At 44.7% G+C, this 16978-nt stretch overlaps 1 long non-coding RNA gene across 1 annotated transcript; it reads right to left on the reverse strand.

Annotated features, from left to right (window-relative positions):
• Nucleotides 1-1156: 1156 nt before the first annotated feature.
• On the reverse strand, nt 1157-7992 carry LOC110741520. The gene is made up of 3 exons (XR_002517776.2): nt 7766-7992; nt 5589-5742; nt 1157-2978 (listed from the first exon to the last, which is right to left on the reverse strand). It is a non-coding gene; the product is annotated as an uncharacterized LOC110741520 (long non-coding RNA).
• Nucleotides 7993-16978: the final 8986 nt, after the last annotated feature.

Below are 16978 nucleotides of genomic sequence, written 5' to 3' on the forward strand. Positions count from 1 at the left end.
AGATCGCATGGGAGAGAATATTCCAGGGCATTGCTACTCAACGTGCACTCTGTGGACCAGGAGTATTGGCATCACCTGGAAACTTATTAGAGGTGGAGTCTCTCAAGCCCCACCCCAGAGCCAGGATTGGAATCTGCATTTTTACATGGTTTCCAGGGGATTTTATGAACATGAAAGTTTAAGCAATGCTGTTCTAGGAGAGCTGAGAAACACCGTGATTGGAAGTTGGAGAAATTAGGTGGTGTGCTGCCCAGCACACCTGCAGGGGGCGGGGGGCGGGGGGCTGCAGCTCATCTAGGTCCTGCTAACCCCTGGCAAATACTGGCAGCATCAGGAAGGGTGTTCAAAGAGGACACTCGACCATGATGATAATAATGACAAAGAGAAAAGAAATAAGGGAGGAAGAGGGAGAGAAACGAGATCCAGGTGGCAATGCCCCAGGGAGTTAAGGTCTAGAGACTGGATTCAATGATGTCTAGAGTGTGTTCAGCCCTGCCACTGCCACTCAGTCCAAAGGTAGAGGAAGGAGGGGAAAGTTGTGGGCTGGGCTCTGAGCAACCCATGCACACGCTGTCACTTAAGCCTCGCCAGATCCCTATCAGGGATGGCCATGCCTGTTGTATTAGTCTGTTCTCACATTGCTATAAGGAAATACCTGATACTGGGTAATTTATAGAGAGGTTTAATTGGCTTACGATTCGACAGGCAGTGCAGGAAGTATCATGCTGGCATCTGCTTGGCTTCAGGGGTGGCCTCAGGAAACCTATGATCATGGTGGAAAGCAAAGGGGGAGCAAACATTTGATACGGCCAGAGCAGGAGGAAGAGAGAGCAAGGAGGGAGGTGCTACACACTTTTAAACAACCAGATCGTACAAAAACTCACTCAGTATCATAAGAACAGCACCACGGGGATGGTGCTAAACCATTCATGAGAACTCCACCCCACGATCCAATTACCTCCCACCAGGCCCCACCTCCAACACTGGGGATTACAATTTGACATGTGATTTGGGCAGGGACACAGATCCAAACCATATCACCTGGTTTCCAAGGGGAAGTCAAGATAAGGAAGATCAGACGACCTGTGCAGTTTCCACAATTACTCAAAAAAAAAAAAAAAAAAAAAAAACCTAGGAGATTTCTTATCCAGGTCTGGGAAGTCAAAGTTCACATTCTCCTCACCACAAAATGTGAGGGATGGGTTCACGGGAGATGATTACAGGAGCACCAGAATTTGGGAGTTTCAGAGGATTCCCAAATTCTGCCTTGTCCTTTGCACGACAGAGTAACCAAGCCACTCTGAAAGGATGTGGGAGACAGAGCTTTGGGACTACACACAGGGGCTCTGGACTCCAGTTGCCTAAACTGAAGCCCCGTCTCCACTCTTTGCTAGCTTCAGGCTCCCGTCTATAAATTCTCTTTGTCTCCGCTTCCTTGCCTGCAGAAGATGGAGATGAAACTGATATTCACCTCACTGAAATTTTGGAAGAATTAAATCAGATAAAACATTCAAAATTCTAAGCCCTGTGCCTGGTACATAATAAACACCCGGTCTTTTTGGAAGAAGTACCAGTCCCTAGTCTTGGTCCGGTCAAATAATCTCTCTAATTGCTGCTCTGGAAAGGAGCATTTTAATTCCACAGTGAGACAATGTGGAGAAGTGGAATGCTATGGGAAATGTGGGTACAAAATGGGAAGGCGAAGGGCAGATGAAGCCCAGTTATTTATGTGATTGCAGGATGTTTGCAAAGACACACTCAAAATGCACACAAGTTGGCGTTTCCCCACAAGTGATGGCAGTGAGCCTGGGAAGGGTAATGTCGACATCAGAACCATCTGGCTGTGCCTGCAAATTCAGAAGCCAATCACCATTTCCACCCTCTGAACTCTCACCACCCCAGTCCTACATTTTTATACCAGAGACCCTGAGTCCCCCGGAAGGGGAAATAGTCTCTGTCCCATTTGCTGCCCATAAATAATACCCCACAAAGAGTGCTCACTTTAGAACCTTATCTTGCTTTGCAGTTACCTTAAGTGTAAAAGACAGGCGTGGAGAAGAGAAGCACGAGCTGAAAACCTGCAAACTTCTGTGCTGCCCTGGGCTCAAAGGTTTACAAAAGGAAGATCTGTTTTGAGAATATTTTCCTGTTCAAGAAGGGTAGTAGTGGTGATCATCAGAGGCGCCTTGGTGTGTCCTAGGCTTTTATTCCTGGGGTTCACAGGAATCCACGTAGAGTTCCCCTTCCTGCTCAACTGCTGCCCTCAAGAGCCAGCTAGCCTTGCTCAGGTCATTGCAATCAGGTGCCATAATTATTACTATTTGCAGGTGAGAAGACTGAGTCTTAAAGAGTTTCACCTACGTGCTCAAGATGGTACCTATAGTAAGTGATTGAGAACCAGGGTGAGAGCATGGGCTTCCAGAGCCTGGGTTTTAGCTGCAAGGCCAACCTTCATCCATGGCGGTGCAGGGGGACTATCACTGAGGTGGGGACTCACCAGACCTGTGTGGACATCTTGGTCTTGATGCTCACCTTTCTTCTGATACCAGTGTCCCCATTTTTCTCTGGAAAACCCAGTATCAGTCTTGCCCTGGAGGGCACCTGACCCATGCCTGGCCAGTCAGCACATTCCTCAGGCTGGAATGTGGCTCATTCTGCTGGACATGGGGGTGTGAGCCCAGGAGCCCAGAGGGAGAACCTGCCTGAGAATTAAACCAATGTGGAGAAGAGCAAAACCCAGAGATGTTGTGTCAGGTAGGAAGGCCATGCTAAGCTGAGGTAACAAATAAACACAATTATTGTTATTATTATTATTATTGTGTAGCTTAACATAATAAAGGTTTATTTCCCCCTCACATAAAGTCCAATGTGGGTCAGATGATTTTCCAGGGCAACTCTCTTCTGCTGTTCCTTAACTTGGGGGTTCAGGCGCTCTCCATCTGTAATGAGGCCATCTCAACATGTGGCTTTCAGAGTTCCTGAAGTGGGAAATAGAGACATAATACACTCATTTTATTGGCTAGAAGTTGTCATGTGACTTGCCTAAACTCAAAGAGACAGGGAAATATGGCCGTCCAACGTGGCCCAGAAGGTAAGAACTACTTAAGAATGAACCCCAAAGGTCTCCACCACAGATGGAGGCAAATAAAGTAGTTTAAATGATTTAACATGATTTAAATCTCTAGATCAAGCTGTGCCTGAAGGAGTTGTGGTAGTTCTTAAATGAGCCAATGGATTTCTTTTTTTTAAGTCTAGTTTAAGTTTAGCTTTTTTCTCACTTGCAATTGAACAAATCCCACTTGAAAGGAACATACCTAGTCCTCACTCCCTGGCTGACTCCAGCGTCTCCCTCCTCCCAGTCTAAACACCACCCACTATGGGCTCTGCCCTTCTACTCACTAAGGAGAACTGCAACACACATAAGCATAAATGTTCTAGATTTTCCTAGGAACTGTCTTTTCAGCTGCTGTGAAGGCCAAACGGTACATGAGAGAGTAAGTCACTTAGGAGAAAATAAAAGTCCATGCTAAAGATAGCCTTCCATCTTGCAAGTGAGTAGGGTTCCCCTGAAGGAAAGCTAGGACTTCTGTAGAACGCCATAAAGTTAGCTTTCTGAGATACTTTGGAGAAAGTGGCCACATCTGTCCTTAGACTGGCAGCAGCAGCAAGAGTTGGCTTGACCTCCTAGGGACTTTACTTGAAGACTCTGGCTGGAGAGAGGAGACCTGGATTCTGGTTTAGTCTTTGCCATTGACCAACTGGCTAACCTTGAGCAAGTCATTTATCCTCCCTGGGCCTCAGTTTCCTCATCTGTAAAGTGAGTATGTTAAAGTAGCCAGGGTCTAATATCCCTGTCTCCTTTATGCCCTAGATTTCTGTAAGATCCCACTTCCACGTGCAGGTGCTCAGAATTTGGCTCAGCAATTGTCCTGCTGGTCACAACCAGCAGGATTGAGTGTGCTGGTTGAAACCCTTCCCAGAACTTCCCATGCAGAGTGGCTGCACACTGTGTACTAGCTGGGTAGACACTGGGTAGACAAATGATCTCAGAAAGCTAACTTTATGGTGTTCTACAGCAGTCTATCTTTCCTTCAGGGAAATCCCATTCATTTGCAAGGTGGAAGGCTATTTTTAGCATGGACTTTTATTTTATCCTAAGTGACTTACTCTCATGTACCATTTGGCCTTCCCAGTGGCTGAAAATCATATTCAAAGAACATTGGACTGGAAGCCAGGAGACCTAAGCTCACATACCACTTGTTTCATTGCCTTTGACAAGTCCTTTAAACCTCTCTGGACTTAAGTTTCTCCATCTTTCATGTTGGAATGGTGATTTGTGCTTCCTTCAGAAGATCAAACAACCTTCTATAGGCCTCTTTGGGCTTACAGTCACGTGACATGGTTTGAGTTATCACTCTGACATCTTCTAGCTATGAGACCTTGAGCAAGTTGTAATCTCCCCACACCTTAAGGTCTGTAAATAAAAATACCAACCATTAACTTAACTGATGGCTTTCTCTGTGTTTCTCTACAACCTCATGACATAGGTACTATTATCAACTCTATGTTTCAATGTCCTTTAACCTCTCTAAGCTGCAGAGTCACAGAGCAGGTGGCAGACCCATATTCCAACCCAGAGATGTCTGGCCCTAGTCCCTGCTCCACACCACCCTCCCTGCTTCCCTGACATGGACAGTGAATGAGGATGGGTACAGAGAAGCCCCAAATGCTACAGAGGTGTCTCATTCAGGTTTGTATCACCGTTCATCCCTAGAAACATAATTAAAATGTAGTATAGTCTCAGAGACCTTGTGATGAGTGAGTGATTAACGGGTGTGTAGATGGATAACAAAATAGATAAGTTATAAACGGAAAACAATATGGCGCTATGCAGATGCCCAAATGTATGCATTGATCCAGGTACCATCACAGCCATTCCATGGGAGTACCAGGGATATGGTGATCAGGTGCACTTGGGGTTGGGATACGGAAGTGGCCAAGTTGAAGGGGCCCAGACCACCACACACCAGAGGGGCTGGGGTTTCTTCCTCTATTCCTCCACCAGTGGCCCAGAAGGTCCAGACATGTGCCCAGAGTTAGAAAGTCATCTAATTAGAGCTCTGATGCTAAATCGCATGAGGGCCTTCCCTGGAGCTCAGGATAGAGGGTTGGGAATGAGGCATGCAGAGCTGGAGAAAAAGGGCTGTTCACCCATCACTCAGCCATCTGGGTCCCATGCCTAAAATGAAGGGGACTTCTCAGCTCTCTCAGGAAATGTCAGCAGCCAAAACAATGTCTTCCTTCTTGTGTTTTCACTCCTTCTGCATGCCCCTGTGGCCCAGGAATATATAGATTCATCCACCTAATTTTGAGTACCTGCTAAAGGGTCTGGGATATCCTTAAATAAAAACAACCAAAAATCCCTGCCCAGGTTCACCTTGTGTCTGATCACAAGAGCAAACCCTGCCCAACCACTGCCAGAATTGGTATCATGGGGAGTCCTCTGTACTGACCATCTGATTATCTTGCCCTGAACAAAGGATCAGAGCACTTTTTAAATGCTGGCGTGGGTCCTGGAATGAACTCACATCTCTGGAGAAGACCTTCAACATTGGAGAACCAGCTGGTGCCTTCTTCTAAAAGAAAGGCAGAGGTCTTGAACTTCGTGATTCCTTGCAAATCCCAGTCTAAGCCATTCAGCAGCAGGAAATATGTGCACCTGGTGAGGTCTCCGGCGTAGGTCTGCAAAAAGAAGGAGGCAGGTTGATAGCCACCAGTTGTCCAAATGAATTCACTCAGTATAAACGCTGGGTACTGACTAAGTCCATGGCCCCTTGCTAGACGCTGAGACAGCCACTGAAGAAATGAGAGGCTGTTCCTACCCTCCATGAACTTCCAAATGAGCTGACAATCGGAGGGGCTGAAGAGGTTAGGAAAGCTGTTTGGTTAGGGGTAAAAAGAGGGATAGGATAGGCAGAGGGAAAAACCAGGACCAGGTTGGATGTAATACTGAGAACATGCACACCCCAGGTATAGTAGCAGGGAGCTTATATTCATTCACTCACTCATTCGTCCATTTAGTCAATAAATACTTGTTCCATACCTCTTCTATCCCACTCTGCTAAGCTCTGCAAATAACTTGGTGAGCATATCCACATCATTTCTAAACTGATGGTCCCAGTGGGAGAGACAGGCGTTCATCAAATAATCACACATTATTTCTTTGAAGGAGAAATACAAGACGTATCAAGAGAACCATGTATGTTTTTGTGTGTGTATGCATGCATGCACACATGTGGTGGTTAGAGACTGGTGGTAAGGAGACAGTTTCTGCAAAGGGAACAACTTTTGCAAGATGTCCTGAGATAGATAGGGATCTAGTCCAGTAGGTGGGCTGAAGAGAAGCAAACTAGAGGTGAGGGCAGGAATCAGCAGAGTCCAGGCTGATGGTATGGGTCAAGTCAAAGGTTTTGCTCTCGTCCTAAGGAAAGGGCAGCCAATAAAAGGTTTATGCAGCAAACAACTAGGCTGTGATTTGTGCTGGAGAGAAGATGTCATGCTGAGGGGTTGGGAGGTGAATTCGCGTTTCCTTCATTTTATGAAGAATTTGCAAAACCTCTGAGCCAGAAAAGTTCATTTTCTGTTCTCTCAGAGGCAGTATAGCAGAACGGTTATGAATCCAGGATTTTACGGTGAAGATTCCAATCCTACTTGGGATAATCAATAATAAATTATGTCTAAGTCTCATGTTTCTCACAGGGCTTTTGTGAGCATTTAAATGCAAACATATGTACATGTGAGCAGTATCTCTAGCACTTATAAGCACCCAGCAATTTACAACTATTTTTCTTGGTTCTCCTTGCACCTTGAGTAAAGAGATGCTGAGCTGTATCATAAGTTTCAGTAGAGTTTGACCACTCTTAGGACCATCTTTCACTGAAGAACCTTTGGCCTATTGCTTTCTTGCTGAAGTTTAAATGTTTCCAGTTTCTTTTTGAGAACAGCTGGTCCCAATCTACCAAATAACCCCTTTGCACACTTGAAGACCATTATTAAGATTCCCTTTGGCCATAAACATACGAAGAAGTGTTTAACATATGAAAAAAATGTTTAACCTCACCAGTAATCAAAGAAATTCAAATCAAAACAACAAAATGCAATTTTTGCCTATCAATTTGGTAACTTTTTAAAATGATAGTGCACAGTGCTGGTGAGAGTAGGGTAAGGTGGCAATTTCGTACATTGCTGGTGGGAACATAAATTGGTACAATCTTTCTGGAAAGCAATTTGGCAATATGTTATCAAGACCCTGAAAATTGTCCTTACCCTTTAACCCAGTAATTCCACTTCTGGGAATCTATCTCAAGGAAATAATCAAAGAATCAGACAAAAATTTCTGTTCATGCTGTTTGATATAGCAAACAATATTTTGAATTAGGAATAACCAAAAATTACCTAGAAGTCAAATGGTGTCGTGACATATATTAAAAAGTTATTAAAAGTCATGTTAACAAGGAATTTTCAAGGACATTTAAAATGGTCGCCAAAAACTGTAAAACACAAACATATAGAAGATACAAAACTAAACATAGTAGGATTTTAATTATGTAATTATATATACTTTTATTTTTGTATGTGCATAGAAACAGCTAAATGCAAACACAGCAAAATATTAACAGTTCTTACTACAGGGTGATAGAATTAGGGGTGGCTCTTTATTTTCTACTTTACAATTATATAACCAAAAAATTGTTTAAGAGCTCACATGGTCTTATGTATTTTTCTAAGTAGTTCATCATGGTCCTGTTTCTGCCATAGCATCTTGCCCAGAATCGAAACAGCGAACTTTCAGTGGTTACAGTTTTCCTGGAAAGGGCCAGATAGCAGATATTTTAGGCTTTGCCGATCATACAGTCTTTGTTGCAACTTCTCAACTCTATTGTTGTATGGCAAAACCAGCCATAGATAATATGGCAGCCAATGGGCATGGCTGTGTTCTAATAGAATTATATATATATAATTTATATATTTTTATATTTATTATATAATATATTATATATTATATATTATTTTAAATAATATTTTAATAATTTAATATAATTATATAATATAATTATATTATATTATATATGTTTATATCATATTTTGTTTATATGTTTTTATAAATATATATTTATATATATTATATATTGTATTTTACATATATTGTATATAATTGTATATATTTATAAAATTTATATATTTCTATATATAATATATTATATATAATACTTATATAATATATAATATATATTATATTATATATATTATATTATATATTATATATATAGGCAGCCAGTCAGTTTTAGCCTTGGTCTTAGTTTGCTGACACCTGGTCTAGATGATTTGAATCTCTCCTGGCCCAAATTATGTATAATCTCAAACAAGTATAGTTGGGGAGACTTCTAGAAGGGTGGGGTAAGGTTCTTGTCCCCACATTCCTAGTGAGTCAATCAGTCTGAAATGTACTGAGAAGCAATCAGCCAGGGTACTTCTCCCAGGCTTTGTTTATTCACCTCAGCAGGACAGTTTTATTATTTCAATAGTTTTGGGGGTATAGATGGCTTTTGGTTACATGGATAAGTTCTTTAGTGGTGGTTTCTGAGATTTTAGTGCACCCGTCATCCAAACAGTGTACCCAATATGCAGTATTTTATCCCTAACCCCCTCCCAACCTTCTCCCCACCCCAAGTCCCCAAAGTCCATTATATCACTCATGCCTTTGCATCCTCATAGCTTAAGTCCCACTTATAAGTGAGAAAGTACAATATTTGGTTTTCCATTCCTGAGTTACTTCACATAGAATAATGGCCTCCAACTCCATCCAAGTTGGTGCAAAAGACATTATTTCATTCCCATGTGCCTAAGATAAGAGGATATTTGGGTCCAGGAGTTCTGGGCTGATCAGGCATCTGCACTAAATTCACCATCAACATCAATATGGTGACCTTCCGAGAGCACGAGACCACCAGGTTGCCTCAGGAGGGGTGAACCGGCCCCGGTGGGAAACCGAACAGGTCACAACTCCCAGGCTGATCTGTATTCGCCTCTTTGTATGGCTCCTCCCTCTTCTTGTGCATCAGTGCCCTCTCCAAGTACCTTTTTTGCCACCACCCACTGCAGCCCTTATCCCATCTGGCGTCATAGGAGTTGATGACTGAAAGGAGCTGCAGAGACTTGGAACAGTTGGTGGCTAGTTCGAGATCTCCCCTCTCTACCAACTGTATGGTAAATGCACCTGATAGCAATAACTTAAGCATACCCTGAGAACAACACTGTATGGCAGATGCACCTGACTGTGTTTTCAGAGTTCCAAGCTAAGGAATCTGGGAGGAGCCAACGCAGAGATTCATTTTTTATCTATGAGGAACATCAGAATGCCCAGCCCTTCCTGCGAAACATGGGCCATGCAGGGATCAAGGCTCTTTGTTTGGGAGTCCAGTAAAGGTTGCCAGGTGGAGACTGTCAGGGGAAGGGTGCTAAGTGAAAATGTTACATAAACTGTATGCTCTTTGCAAGTAGCTCCTGCCCAGCCCACCACCACTGGACTCTCTCCCCTGTATGTAAGCCCCCAGCCCATGTCTCATCTGCTGGCTCTGGGTCTCGTCTCCAGCCTCCTGAACCTGGTGCCATCCCCACTGGAGTTGACAGGGGTTCAGCACAGTACCAACAATGAGATTTTCAGATTCCTGGGTTTGTGGTTCCATCTTCCTTCTGGCCACTGTGTTCCAAAGGAGGAGAAGGAGAGAGACAAAGGATGAACTGTAATGTGCTGCATCCCAGGCATTGCTCCGAGGGGTCCATAAGATGGTTTTTTGGTGGGGAAAGTTTTGTATTAGACAAACAGAACCCTCACAGCAAAGATGCACCATAAACTTATGTAAACAATAAGTATATGTGTATGACACAAAGCTTTGGAAGTTCCCTTGTTGAGAGTGGAGTCTTATATCACTCACCTTAATACATGCACAGGTCATTACCCGGTATAGGTAGGGAGCCTTTCTGCCTTCTCCACTTTTTCTTTCCTGCTCCAATTCTTTTTGTACGTTTCCAATAAAGTCCCCTTGTTTAAACCATTTTAGACATTGGGGCCTTGTCCAGGAGGCAGAAATGACATCTCAGAGCAGCCCATATATCAGATGGTGAGTGAGGGAGTTATAGGATGACAGTGGCATTCCAAGGGCCTCTATTTCCTTGTCACTTTTCCGTACAAACACATCAAATGCACAGTTGAGAACCACCAAGTGAAAATGACTCACGTGGCAAGAAAAGTCATTCATTCAAGGGTCCTCCCAATGACCTCTTCTGGCTTTCGGGTTTGATTCCCCTGACTGGTTTTATCTTACTGTCATACTTTTTATTGCACTCAAGAAGCAGGCACTGGCGATGGTCAACTTTCCTTAGGGACCCAGCCATCCTGTTAGTTAAACAGTGATGAGGAAAGAGAAGAGAACAAGGAGATTTTGCATCTTAAAAATTGAAAGTTCCAATAGGTCATTTTGCTTAAAAAGAAATCTCTCTCACACCATAACCAAGGCAGAAAATATTTATACCCAACCCTCACCTCCACCTACAATCTCTGTTAGGCAGCTGCTCTATGACTTACTTTTCTGCTCAATATTGACCTCAATTGATATTTTACTCTAATTTCCCCTGAATAGAAATGTTTGGGGATTGTTTTGCTGGAGGAAGAGCACGTTGAGAGCCCATTGTGAATTTCACTGTCCCGTGCCATCTTTTTATGAAATCTTGTTCAATAAACAATCATTAGGGGCAACATGGTGGATGGGAAGGCCATAGGATTAGAAGTCATTCATGATCCCACATGGTAGGCATTTTCTCAGTAGAAGACAAGATTCAGTTTGAAAAGCATTTCTGTCACTCCCCAACTATGTGGATTACTTCATCTCTCCAGGCTTATCTTTCTTCTATTTGAAGGAAGAAAGGATGGCCGGGCACGGTGGCTCAAGTCTGTAATCCCCACACTTTGGGAGGCTGAGGTTGGCGGATTGCCTGAGGTCAAGAGTGTTCGAGACCAGCCTGACCAACATGGTGAAACCCTGTCTCTACTAAAAATACATAGATTAGCTGGGCGTTGTGGCAGATGTCTGTAAGCCCAGCTACTCAGGAGGCTGAGGCAGGAGAATCTCTTCAACCTGGGAGGCAGAGGTTGCAGTGAGCCGAGATCACACCACTGCACTCCAGCCTGGGCGCAGAGCGAGACTCCGCCGCAAACAAAACAAAAGAAAACAAAAAAATAACAAATAAATAAATAAAAGGAGCAGGGTGGGAGTGGGAAGCATATATATGATCTCCATCATGCAGGGCTGTGAAGCTGGAACAGGGGCCATGTGATCACTCAGCACAGGGAAGGTGCTTAGAACATTCCATCCCCACTTCATTCATGAAGCAAGAAACCATGTTAATAGCTCTCAGAGTTGCAGAGAAGGATGTTACCCAGCCCTGTCCCCCAAGCGCTGGGTCTTCAGGGAAAACATCTGTGTACACAGATAACTCAGAATATTGGGTACATTGTGAAAGGTGCTGCCAGAACAGAGAAGAGTAAAAAAATTCATTCGAACAGCCAGTATTAGTAAAGGCTTCAGGGAAGAGGTGGCATGTGAGCTGAGCCTTGAAGGGCAAGGATGGAGATACAGCCGGGGCTTCTGGGAGGGAACCATGAGAGCACAGGCTGAAGACAGGAGGGGACAAAGCATTTCAGGAAATGATGAAGCATTAAGGACCGTCAGGTGCAGAGAGAGCCCAGAGTGAGTGAGGTTCAACCCACTGAATTTCAACCCACTGAATTTGCCTCTGCCCCACTGCTCTGGTGCAATGGAACTTTCAAAGGTCTTGCTCATCATCCTCTTCCAACCTACTCATTCCTGCAGGAGTGTCTGGCTCTGTTGATCTGGGCAGTCATCCCCAAACTTTCTCCACAGGTGTCCATGAGCCTGTTTCTCCCTGAATCTTCTTTTCTTTTGCACAAGTCTCAGTATCATCTCAGTGTGCCCCCAGTGTCATCTTTTTGACCCTCTCCCTGGGTGGTCTCACACCCTCCTCAAAGAACTGAAGGAGGCCAGATTATGACAGAGCCACAGATGCAGTGCTGAGATTACATGGTTTCTTTTTTGTTTTGTTTTGTTTTGTTTTGTTTTGACTCAGTCTCATTCTGTTGCCCAGGCAGGAGTGGTGCAACCATAGCTCACTGCAGCCTCCACCTCCTGGGCTCAAGTCGTCCTCCTGCCTCAGCCTCCTGAGCATAGGCATGTACCAACATGCCGGGATAAGCTTTTTTATTTTTATAGAGACAGAGGTCTCACTATATTGCCCAAGCTGGTCTCAAACTCCTGGCCTCAAATGATCCTCCTGCCTCGGCTTTCCCAAATCACTGGAATTACAAACATGAGCAAGATTACATGTTATCATGGGGGAGGGGCACATAAGATTCTCAGATCAGGAAATGACATAATCAGAACGTCATTTTAACACAGTGAACGCACATCTCTGTCTGCCCAGGATAATCCCCTGGCATAATTATCAATGGAATCCCCATTCACTCATAAAAGCACTTTCATTTAGATGAAAAATTACATGATCACTCTCAGTTTAGATCACCCTGCTGTCCATGGGACACAGAAACCAGGGGCAAAAGGAGGCTGGACCAAAGAGAGCCATTCAGAGGCCATATCAACTATCCAAGCAGGAGGCAGGGACTTCCAAAGGCAGAGAACTCATGGGAAGGCAAAGTACTAGATCAAAGGACAAATTTGAAGGTGGGTTCAACAAGACCAATGATTACAGGATGAGTGATGGAGAAAAAAATAAGCAGACCCACTAGATGACTGACAGTTTAGTATCAGATATAGGGACTGGACGGGCTGAGCAGGATATTCTTGCATAAGAGGGCAAGGAGCTGGCAATGAGAATCTAGAGCACAGCAGAGGCCAGAGCTGGAGATGTGAATTTGGCAGATGGCAGAATCCTGGGAACAATCATGGCTGAAGAGGGACGGTGTGAGACCATCCAGAGAAAGGGTCAAAAAGATGACACTGGGGGCACACTGAGATGATACTGAGACTTGTGCAAAAGAAAAGAAGATTCAGGGAGAAACAGGCTCATGGACACCTGTGGAGAAGGTTTGGGGATGACTGCCCGGATCAACAGAGCCAGACGCTCCTGCAGGAATGAGTAGGTTGGAAGAGGATGATGAGCAAGACCTTTGAAAGTTCCATTGCACCAGAGCAGTGGGGCAGAGGCAAATTCAGTGGGTTGAAGAGGGAGTGGGCGGTAAGGAAGTGGTGTCAATAAGCACAGATGATTCTTTGGATAAATCTGTTAGTGTAAGGAAGGAAAGAGATGAGACTGTGGTTTGAGGGAATAATTTTAAAAAAATAGGGGGGCAGGGAAGCATTTGGGAAGTTAAATGTGAAACCTGAACATATTTGAACACCAAGAGGAAGACACTGGCAAGAAGTGGGGGGGTGTGTGAAGGTGCTGGAGATAACCATGTGGAGTAAGGTAGGAACAGATGGTTTCTGCTCCAGTGGGGAGGCCAGCCTTAGACAAGAGGTAGGACTCTGGAAGAAAGTGAGGCTGCACTTGGACGGAGTGAATGCTACAGGTGGTGGTGGCTATAGTAGCAGTATTATAACAACAATCATTAGTAGTAGTAACAATGAATGGTTAATCTTACTTTTTGTTTACATGTAAGTTCTCTGCACTGTTTAATCCTCACAACAGCCCCATTTTATATGTGAGGAAACTGAGCCCAAGAGAGGTTAATTAAATTGCCCATAAACCACTATAAAAAATGCCAGAAGGTAGATTGAAACCCAGGTCTTTCCAATGGCACAGCCAGACTTGTAGGCCACTTGGAGTCAGTATAGACCAATGGCTCAGTCCTTTCAGTGAGCTGGAGGTGAAGTCATCTTCTGTGAATGATGGGGGTGGATGTGGAGGCCTGAGGAAGGAGAAGAGTTGAAACAGCTGCTGGGAAGAATGCAGTAGGGATGAGCCAGAGAAGAGAGAGGGCACAGACAGCTTCCCAGGGGCACTGATAGTAGATTCCATCTTGTTCTTATCACTCGCATTCCCAGTCCCATTTCCTACCAGGGGCATGCACCCCACATTCTTCTCATTTATTTTGTGTCCTCTCTCCTCTAATCCCTCCATCAAAGGAAATAAGAGCCATGTGGCCCAAGCGGAATGGGTCAGATTCTTCCCACTGCTGGAGGACTTGGTGATGGCCAGTGGGTAGAGCTGGGGAGGTGGTCCTCAGAGCCTTTGTCCTACCAAGGACACCCTCAGCCTAAAAGGTTTAGGGAAGCAGGGCATTCACCAGGCAACAGGGATTGCAGATGGAGTGTCTGGGAGCTGTGCCTCTGTGTTTAGAGGCCCAGCGTTGCTGTTTCTGACTTAGCCTCCCAAGTTGCCTGGGCCCAGCCAATAGTAGAAGAGAGCTGGAGCCAAAGTACTGATCCCAGGTGAACTAGCCATCTTCTATTCCATTAACAAGCCTATCCATCCCGTATGACCTCTTTCTACGGGAGATCTATTAATTTTAGTTAACAGTCAGTGAAGAGGACACCATTTGATCCCAGAGCTTAAACCCATACCTCTGATTCACTGGTTTGACCACTTAGAAAATAGTAGCAGGATCAAATAGGCTGAGCCTCCCTCTTTGGACAGAACTTCACTGAATTAGTAAATGGAAGGTGCTAGCCTTGGAGACAAGCTTAAAGATATGATATTACTGCTTGTCAGATGTGGACCACCACTTAAAAAAACCACTAAGCCACTGGTCAAATTGATAAAATCCATACAGGACCCGAATCTAGAAAACATGGGGCTCAACTCTAATTTCCATAAAAGTGGCCAACAGGACCAGGGAATCGGCATTGAATTCTCAATGTGTACTGACTTTCAGCCTCCAAATGTCATGGTTAACACACGGGGACTCAGGATACGACATCTGTGGGCTGGCAGGTTCTAGAAGCATTTATTGGTATCTTCTCAGGACTCTTTTCCACAGTGCTAGAAAGTCAATTGTAAGAGAGTAATCACAACGAATTCTTAATAATTGAGAAAAAGCACGGGGAAAATGATCACATCTGTTCAGACTAAAATGGAATTGTTTGAGGGAATGCAAGCAGGCAACGCTCTAATCTACATTTAAGGCGACTATGTTTGTAAGATTGGGGACAAGGAAGAGGAGAGAAGCAGCTCTTGAGAGACAGAGTCCTAAATCTGTATATCCAGCATCCATGGGTGAATATTTGGGAAGCAGTGATTTGTGTGTGTATGTGGGGGTGTGTGTGTGTATACACATGCACACATATAAGCACACACATTCTCACACACTCATACCCACAGACACTTCAGGTTTCTGAAGAGCTGTGTACCATTACCCAGCTCGAGTTGAAATGAACCCCGTGCCTCCCTGTAGCCCGTTTTGAGTGGTATTCTCCTACCATGGGCAGGAGAGTCTCCTGCAAACCCTGGCCACAGCGTCCTCAGTCCAACTCTCCAACAGATTACCATCCTTCCCTTAAGTCTCCCTGAAAAGCAGCCCAGGGGCAACAAATCCCTCCCTCTTCCACCAGTTCCAACATTTCTCTAATGAATGCAGGAGAAAATTAATTACAGAGGGATTTTCAAGACCTCAGTATCTAATGACCAGCCCCAGCGCCCCCTCCCTCCAGCTTCTTTGAGGCTCCTCATTGGCCCTGCCCAGCCCTGCCCTCCTCCCCTCCACCCTCCCCTCCCCTCCCTTCCCAGAACCCAGGAACAATACCGCAGGCTAATTAGGCAGGGAAAGAGTTTCTTGGCAAAAGGGGCTGAGTGCTAGGTCAGTACCTTGAACAACCCAGAAGAAAAACAAAACAGCATTAAAAGAAAAAGAAAGGGAGGGGGGACCTGTTAATCCCAAGTGCATTTCCGCCAAATATTCTCCTTTTCAAGTGTTTTCTTCCTGGTAAACAAAGTTCTGTGGCTGGCTTTGGAGATTTTAGGACTCGGTTGCTTAGTAATATTGGGGAAAACACGAAGTCCCCACCTCAGCCCCATTTTGTGCCTCTTCTCCCTCGCTCACTGCACTGAGGGGTGGTGACACATTCCCACATTGTGAGGGACAGCCCGTTTGTGAAGAAGAGCTGAGCTTTCTTTTCTTTTCTTCTTTTCATGTCTAACAGCTTCCCGAAGCTCGGCAAAGAACAGAGATTTCTGCTCCCAAGTTTGGTGAATCTACACCAGCGCTGTCCAGCAGAACTCGCTGTGATGAGGGAACTGTCCTATATCTGAACTGTCCTATATCTGTGCTGTCCAATATGGTGATCACTAACCACACAGGGCCACTGGGCACTTGAAATATGGTTTGCACAAATGAGTAACTGAGTGTTAAATGTTATTTCATGTTGATTAATCGAAATTGAAAGAGCCACAGAGAACTTGTGGCTTGGAGAGCCACAGCTCCTGTCAAAACTTCTGTGGGCCGAGAGCAACCAAGGGCACAGCAGTAGCGTCTGGGTGGCTCGGTGACATTTACGAGGGACAGAGGATGGGATGGTATAAGGAACACAAACAAAGGTCCTGATTTCACTGCAGCCCTATCTTCTCTTTTCTGTGCCCTTGGGCATCGCTTAAATTGATCCTCAGTCCCCTCTTCTTTAACGTTAGAGACAATCACAAGAGTGCACCTCACGGTTGTTTTGAAGCAGGGGCAATGGAAGCTGAGTCTGCTACTGACCCCTTCCACCAGAGAATAACAAACACAGGCAGACCTGGCGCTCTGCCTTCCTGCCTACTCTCCAGTCTCATCTCCTGCCCTCCCTTGGCTGGCATTTTTTGCTCCCAGAATTCCATGCACTTTCAATCTTGGCATATTTGCCTCTGTCATGCCTTCTGTGTGGAATTCCTGCCCTTCTGGTGGCTTTGCCAT

Source organism: Papio anubis, chromosome 17 (assembly GCF_008728515.1).
Source record: "Papio anubis isolate 15944 chromosome 17, Panubis1.0, whole genome shotgun sequence".
NCBI lineage: Eukaryota > Metazoa > Chordata > Mammalia > Primates > Cercopithecidae > Papio > Papio anubis.